We start from the raw sequence: 7,491 nt of genomic DNA, 5'->3' as shown, positions 1-7,491 counted from the left end.
CACAAATGCCACTTTTGCATTGGAGGTCTCAGGAACACCCCATGGCTTCCTGCTTCGTTCTTGAGACCGTCTGTAATTGGGCCAGTCCCTGGCCACAGTGCCCTGAGGGAGATGGGAAGGCCATCCCCTGTCCCAGCTCCCCACTGGGAAATGAGGCGGCGGCAGCTAAGAGGCAGCGACTGCCATGGCTAGTTGCTGAGGTGGCATATGGGAAAATCCTCAGATTGGTCTGCTGACCTGTTTCCCAAGCATTCCTGTGTAATGACTTTCACTTTATAAAATGAAATCAGAGTTCTTTTGGTCTTCTAACAAAGCTGATTCTGTAGGCCATGATGAAAATGGTTGTCTTGAGTGTACTGCCTGGACCGCACACACAGCCAGCTAGGGCCCTTCAACGCCAAACACATTTGAAGGGGAGGGGTCCCTGTGGGGAGGGGCTGGCCAGTAGTCATGGCCGTTCTGTACAATTAGAGTCAGCCCTCCCGCTCCCGGAGAGGAGAGGGACAGGCAGTGAGGCTCAGGCGGCATGCTTGCTGGGTGTCCTGACTGCTTGGGAGGGCGCTAAGGGGCAGGGGAAGCAAGAGGAAGCCCTGTCTGTTGCTTGTCTGTTGCTTTATGTATTCTCTCCCCTTCTTTTGAAGGCTGGAAGATAGCTATCCTGGGTAAGAGCAAAACTGATGAGGACTAGTACAGAGTTGTCCTTTGAAATCAGCTTGTAAAGAAGATGAACCTGGTGGGGGACGGGGACTCACAGGCTTCCTCATGGAGCGAGGGGCAAGCCCAGCCCCAGAGCAGTTTGTTGGGGCAGAGCCTCGACCAGCCCCAGGCTCCCCACCTCCAGTCCAGGGCTCTTTCCTCCAAGTGGCTCCAGCAAGTGCATCCCACACCCAGCTTCAGCCCCAGAATGCTGCTAAGTGCCCCCTCCTCGGAAGTCCTTTCACCCGTTTCCTCCAATAGGTCTGACCAATGTCAATTGGGTTTTAGTGGCTGAGCTGGATAAAAACAGGATATTTAAAGTAGAAAGTGGGGAGCAGTGTGGTGTAGTAGGGTAAGCGTGGGCTTTTGTTGTCAGAAGTCAGTTGTGGCCTCACCACTCACTCTGTTTGAACCTCAGATTCCTTACTTGTAAGACATGGATAATTGTCCTGAGACCTACCAGAGGTGGCCGATCTGGCTGACCACGTGCCCTGGAGACAGGAGTGACTCTAAAGCAAGCTGAACAGGCTGACGAGGACCCGGCCATAAGAAAAGGCCCCTCTACCTTTGCCAGGAGTTGCCTGAGGGGACGCCTGTAAACGAGGCCTACGGTCTCCTCCAAGCACAACTTGGAGTCGTCTCTGTCCTCAGGAGCAATGATGGCCCCAAATTCCTGCCCCATAAAGGAAAGGCTGCAGATTTTTCACCTGGAATATTTAAAGCTGGCCTAATGACACGCACACCTCTGACACCCAGCCAGGTAACCTCTCAGTAACCCCACTTTAAAATGTAGTGGTTGTAAAACATACTTCTAGTTAAATGAATGCGGTGACATAGTCTATCATGGTTTGGGCCAGTGGATTGGGGTAAGAAATAATAAGAACATGGCTTCAGTTCTCTTGCCTCGGTGCCCCCGTGTTCATTCTCCCTGGGACACTTCCATTACTGGACCCCAGATTAAGACAGAGGAGCAGAGTCTTCTGCAGATCGGGTGCCCAGGAGATCCAGGAAAGCAAGGCCACAGTGTGTTTAGTAGCAAAACTCTGTGACAGCATTTGCTAAACCATAGACTGCCAAGAGTCAACCAGTACTGCCTTGTCTTCACAGGCAGAAAATAGCCCCAGAAGGGTAGTGAGTACTGGTTTACAGTGCTATAGAAAATAGCATAAGTACTATAGTGCTCTTTAGTAAGGTATATATACCATATACAGTATAGAATATATATATTATACTATGCAGTGTATACCGTATACGATACTATATGGTACTATTAATTTCATTTGAGTTTTTGTTATATACTACATACAACAATACTAATTGTGTTATGCTATTTGGAATATAAACATCTGCTTTCAAGTCCAGGACTTGGCCCATACAAGTGGTCAACTTCTCCAAGCCTCAGTCTTCCCATTTCTAAGACTGAGATCCTGTTACCTGTAGCACAGGACTGCTAACAGATTAAATGAGTGCTTCATTTACTATAGAGTTACAGTCAAGTGCTTGTTATTTTTGTTAGCTTGTATTCCCCAAGAAAATGACTTAATCCATACTCCTCTTCACGAAGCGGTCATATTTAATCTGACAGGGCCCAGGATTCGGATGAGCCACCACAAGGTGGCGCTAGATGCCAGATATTCCTACTAGCCTCTGCTGGGCCCGTCTTAATTGCAGTTAAAACGTGTCCATTTTTATTGTCTTCGAAGAGGAAGGGAAATGCTTACCAATGTGTTTTCTAGGTCAACTTTAGCTCATAAGATCAATTTTGGCCTCACAGTGGGGATAAGAAAGCAAGGGTGCTTTTCTCCAGCACTCATTCTACTTTGCCTACTGAAGGCAACATTTTTAGGCAATGGGCTCTGAAAGTGTCTGCAAGGCCTCACCCCTCATCCTCAAATGGTTCTGTGGACTTGCGTTTACGTTGCTGGGGTTTAAAGCAAGAGAAGGGACTGCAGCGTGGACACTTATTTGCCTCACACATTATTCAGTTATCTTTGACAGCCTTTGGTCAATCAAGGGAGGGAAAATTGTGAAGTAAATCGTGTCTACCAAGAGAGTGTTTTCCAGGACCACGTTTGCTGTTGGGGAGCAAATATTTAACAGAAAGTTAAATAGGCTCCATTAATGAAACCAAAAATAAAATTAGCTGCTTTTTCACTTTTCCTTTCTGTCCTCAGATGTGTGGCATTTCATTAGATAGTATTGAGTAGGTACCGGCTGGGCACAGGGTCCCGTGGGGTCACTGTGGCTGGAGTACAGGATTGGGAAGGGAGGCAGTGCGGGCACATGCTGAGAGGTTGCCCTGGCCGAGGCTTCACTCAGCCAAAGCAAGACAGCTAGTAGCCAAACACAAACACAACCACCATAGGAGAGAGACACAGGAAGAAAGGCTATGGGAAAACTGAGCGTGACAACCGTCATCATTTAGAAAGAATATTTCCACATTTTCACAGTAGAGGCATCCTACGCTCTGGCCTGGGGCATGGCCGTGAAGATGAGAACGTGAGACACAGCTCCTTTAGAGTATCTTACCAAGCACATCTAGAAAAGCATCAAGACTAGCAAAATGAGACAATTCCCAGAGGAATTATAACGGCTAAAAATATGGTCAACTCTAGTTAGAAATAATCACACATTAAATTGAGACTCTCCTTTTTCCTGCCAAATGGATACAGCTTAAAAAACATTACTCCATGCTGGTAAAGAAATATATGTTCAGATTTATTCAACTACAGCTGATACTTTTTTATACTTTTCTGAAGTTTCCATGTTTTCTGTAATGAGCATATATTGCTTTTACATTAAGAAAAAAAGTAATCTAGCATCCTCAGAACTCCCTTGAAAACCTCATAAGTTAAATGAACTAAAATCCTTGTGACAAATCTGCTAGAAATACCTTTTTAACCTTTAAAAGAACCCACCAGGAACTAGAAGACACCTCCCAGGAATAAGAGAATGGGTATCTTAGGATATTCTTTTTGTTCCCAGTGCTCTGGAGTCATGGGGAGGTGCCTTGGATGGGGGATTTTCATCTGTTGGGCTGGGCCCTCCATGGCTGCTTTGAATTTGGAAATGTATATCCTTTAGTCCCTTGGGGAATTTTACTTGAAATTTTTATTTAGTTATTCCTCACCACTACCAACACACACATACACACACCCCACGTGTATTTTCTCTCTTTCTGGAACACTTATTAAAATGTTTCACTTCCTGAACTCATGCCATAATTTTACAATCTGTTCTCTCCTTCTCTGCCATCTCTCTTTCTTAACATTTTTCTTTCTGGGAGACTTAGCTCACAGTCTTTTCACTGAGGTTTAAAATTTCTGCTTTCACAGTTTTAATTTCCAAGAACCTTTTTTATTCTTTCAGTGCCCATTTTATTTTATAAATGTATGTATGTATGTATGTATTTATTTACTTTCGGCTACATTGGGTCTTCTTTGCCACATGTGGGCTTTCTTTAGTTGTGTCGAGTGGGGGCTGCTCTTCATTGCGGTGTGCAGGCTTCTCATTGTGATGGCTTCTCTTGTTGCAGAGCAACGGCTCTAGGCTCACAGCCTTCAGTAGTTGCGGCACGGAGTCCCAGTAGTTGTGGCTCACGGGCCCTAGAGCGCAGGCTCCATAGTTGTGGTGCATGGACTTAGTTGCTCCATGGCATGTGGGATCTTCTCAGACCAAGGCTCAAACCCATGTCCCCTGCATTGGCAGGCAGGTTCTTAAACACTGCACCACCAAGGAAGCCCTCAATGTCTTTTTTTTTTTAAACAATGTTTTTATAATTTATTTTATTTATTTGTTTATTTATTATTGGCTGCGTTGGGTCTTCGTTGCTGTGTGTGGGCTTTCTCTAGTTGCGGCAAGCAGGGGCTACTCTTCATTGCAGTGTGTGGGCTCCTCATTGCAGTGGCTTCTCTTGTTGCGGAGCACAGGCTCTAGGTGCGCGGGCTTCAGTAGTTGCGGCTCATGGGCTCAGTAGTTGTGGCTCACGGGCTCTAGAGAGCAGGCTCAGTAGTTGTGGCGCACGGGCTTAGTTACTCCGTGGCATGTGGGATCTTCCCGGACCAGGGCTTGAACCCATGTCCCCTGCATTGGCAGGCGGATTCTTAACCACTGTGCCACCAGGAAAACCCTGTCCATTTTTAAAATAGCAATTTAGTCATGTTTCATGGAAGCAATGTCTTCTCTGATCTAAGGCATATACTTTCCACAGGGGCAAAGTTGTCCCCCAAAGGGGCAAAAATCGGTTCTTTAGGGGTTGGCAAAAAATATTAGATATTACAATAAATTGTGACCCTCCAAAACTCAACCATATTTGACAAAATCATATTCTTTAATATTTAATTTCTGTCATTAGGAAAAAGTTTTGATTCTAATTTTTCTCCTTAGAGATGTGGTTTAGTTTTCATCTCCCTATCTAGTCTCCCTATCAGTCTGGATTCTCCAGAGAAACAGAACCAATATATATAATTATATATAATATATATTGTATGTATAATAATATATGTATACATTATATAATTATATAACATAAATACATAACTATATTTTTTCCTTAGTCAGCTTTTTATTATGATTTTGTTATTTGATTTTATCCACACAGTTAGATGTTCAAGTTCTTTATCCACTCAACCAAGTGAAGACATTTAATAGACAGACAAATGGATGGATTTGGGGGTATATTAAGGATAATGTAAACTGTTAGCAAAACAAATAAGTGTCTGACATTTAGAGAGGAAAAAACAGAAGGGGAATAGAGAAATTCACAAAAAAGCAAAGAGATGGGTAATTTAAAAATAAATAAGTAAATAAATAAGGAGAGAGAGAGAGAGAGATTGGTTTATTATAAGGAATTGGCTCACACAGGATTGGTTTACTATAAGGAATTGGCTCACACAGTTATGGAGGCTGAGAAGTCCAGGATCTACAGTTATCAAGCTGGAGGCTCAGGGGAGCAGACAGTATAGTTCCAGTCCAAGTCTGACGGCCTAAGAAGCAAGACTGTTGATGGTTTAAGTTCAAGTCTGAGTCTGAGTCTGAAAGCAGGAGAAGACCAATGTCCCAGGTCAAAGACAGGCAGAGAGAAAAATTCTTTTTTACTCAGACTTTTACTCTATTCAGGCCTTCAACAGATTGAATGAGGCCCACCCACACTGGGGAGGGCAATCTGCTTTACTCAGTCTACTGATTCAGACATTAACCTCATCCAGAAACAGCCTCACAGACACACTTAGAAATGATGTTTAACCTATCTGGATATTCTGAGGCCCAGTCATCACACTCCATTTCCTTTTTTTTTTTCTTTCCTGTTTTGGTCTAAACCTTTATTGTTAGGGGCTATCCTCAGGTTTGTGGTGATCCTTGGTTTTCCTTTCTTTTTTCTTTTTTTTTTTTCTTTCCTGTTTTGGTCTAAACCTTTATTGTTAGGGGCTGTCCTCAGGTTTGTGGTGATCCCTGGTTTTCCATTCTTTTTTTTTTTTTTTTTTTTTTTTTTTTTTTTTTGCGGTATGCGGGCCTCTCACTGTTGTGGCCTCTCCCGTTGCAGAGCACAGGCTCTGGACGCGCAAGCTCAGCGGCCATGGCTCATGGGCCTGGCCGCTCCACGGCATGTGGGATCTTCCCGGACCGGGGCACGAACCCGTGTCCCCTGCATCGGCAGGCAGACTCTCAACCACTGCGCCACCAGGGAAGCCCTCCATTCATATTTTTAAATAGGGAGCTAAAAGCTGGTTAGAACTCTGAGCATCAGGAGTTGTCAATGTGGGCTTCTCTGTATGGCAATCTGCCTGTTGCTTTATATAACCCACATTTTGATATCTTTAGATCTCTCCAGAAAATAATCTTCCAGTCCCTGCCTGGAAGATACCATCCTAGCTACCCGTGATCTGGGAGCCAAGCCAGTGAGGGGTGGGGAAAATCTCAGTGTTCAGCATGTAAGCTTTCTCCTAGTTCACTGTGAAAATCTTTAGTACTACCTTCAGAACAGTGCCCCATCCTTAAGGTTGCCTGGTGTGCCGTTATCCAGAGACTTTTGTTTTTAGCCACTAGTCTTGTTGTGACAACATACAGTTGTCTTGCTCTGTGTGCATTGGGAGGGGGTTGGGAGTATAGATGATCTTTAATGATTTTCAACCAGTTCTCCTGTTCTTAGTCCCATCTGCACCCACACTTCTAGAAGTAGCTGGTGCCACCAAGTCCTGGGCCACAGAGCCTTTGGGAGTTCTCAGTGCAAACTGAGTTGCTCCTTGTCTTTCCTCACTATGGGCTTAAGGTTCAGCTTTTCATCTACAAGTCAGCTGCTATTCATCCTCCTGTGTTCAAGCCTCCCACATTTTATCATCTCTTTATGGTTTTGTGCAGTAAAGAATCCTTTTGTTGTCATTTTAGTGGGGTTTCCAGAAGGAGCTGAAATAAGTACATGCGCTTAGTCTGTACATGCAGACTAATTAGTCAGTTGGGTTGGGAAGGAAAAGGTAGCACACAGACTGGTGGAAAATTTGAGCAGGGAGTAGATTGGCAAGGTTGCCAAGGGTAAAGGGCCTGACAGATCTGGAGGGGTGGAGGCAACTCAGGGGAGCTGAACTGGTGGTATGTGCTTCGAACTTAAGAAAGGTTCGTTCCAGGTATTGCCTTGACAGAGTCCAAGGTGTTGCTGAATCAGGATCGGGTAGCTATTCAGAGAGCTGCTTCAAGTCGTATCCCAATGTATGCATCAAGGACCTTAGAAATAGCCATACTTTTTTTCCATTAACTTCATTCTTAGGATTCTTGCCTAAGAGAGAAGCTTATATATATTTA

The sequence above is a fragment of the Mesoplodon densirostris genome, chromosome 5 (assembly GCF_025265405.1).
Source record: "Mesoplodon densirostris isolate mMesDen1 chromosome 5, mMesDen1 primary haplotype, whole genome shotgun sequence".
Taxonomy (NCBI): Eukaryota; Metazoa; Chordata; class Mammalia; order Artiodactyla; family Ziphiidae; genus Mesoplodon; species Mesoplodon densirostris.
The sequence above is the reverse complement of the archived record's forward strand: the minus strand, read 5'-3'. Positions refer to the sequence as shown.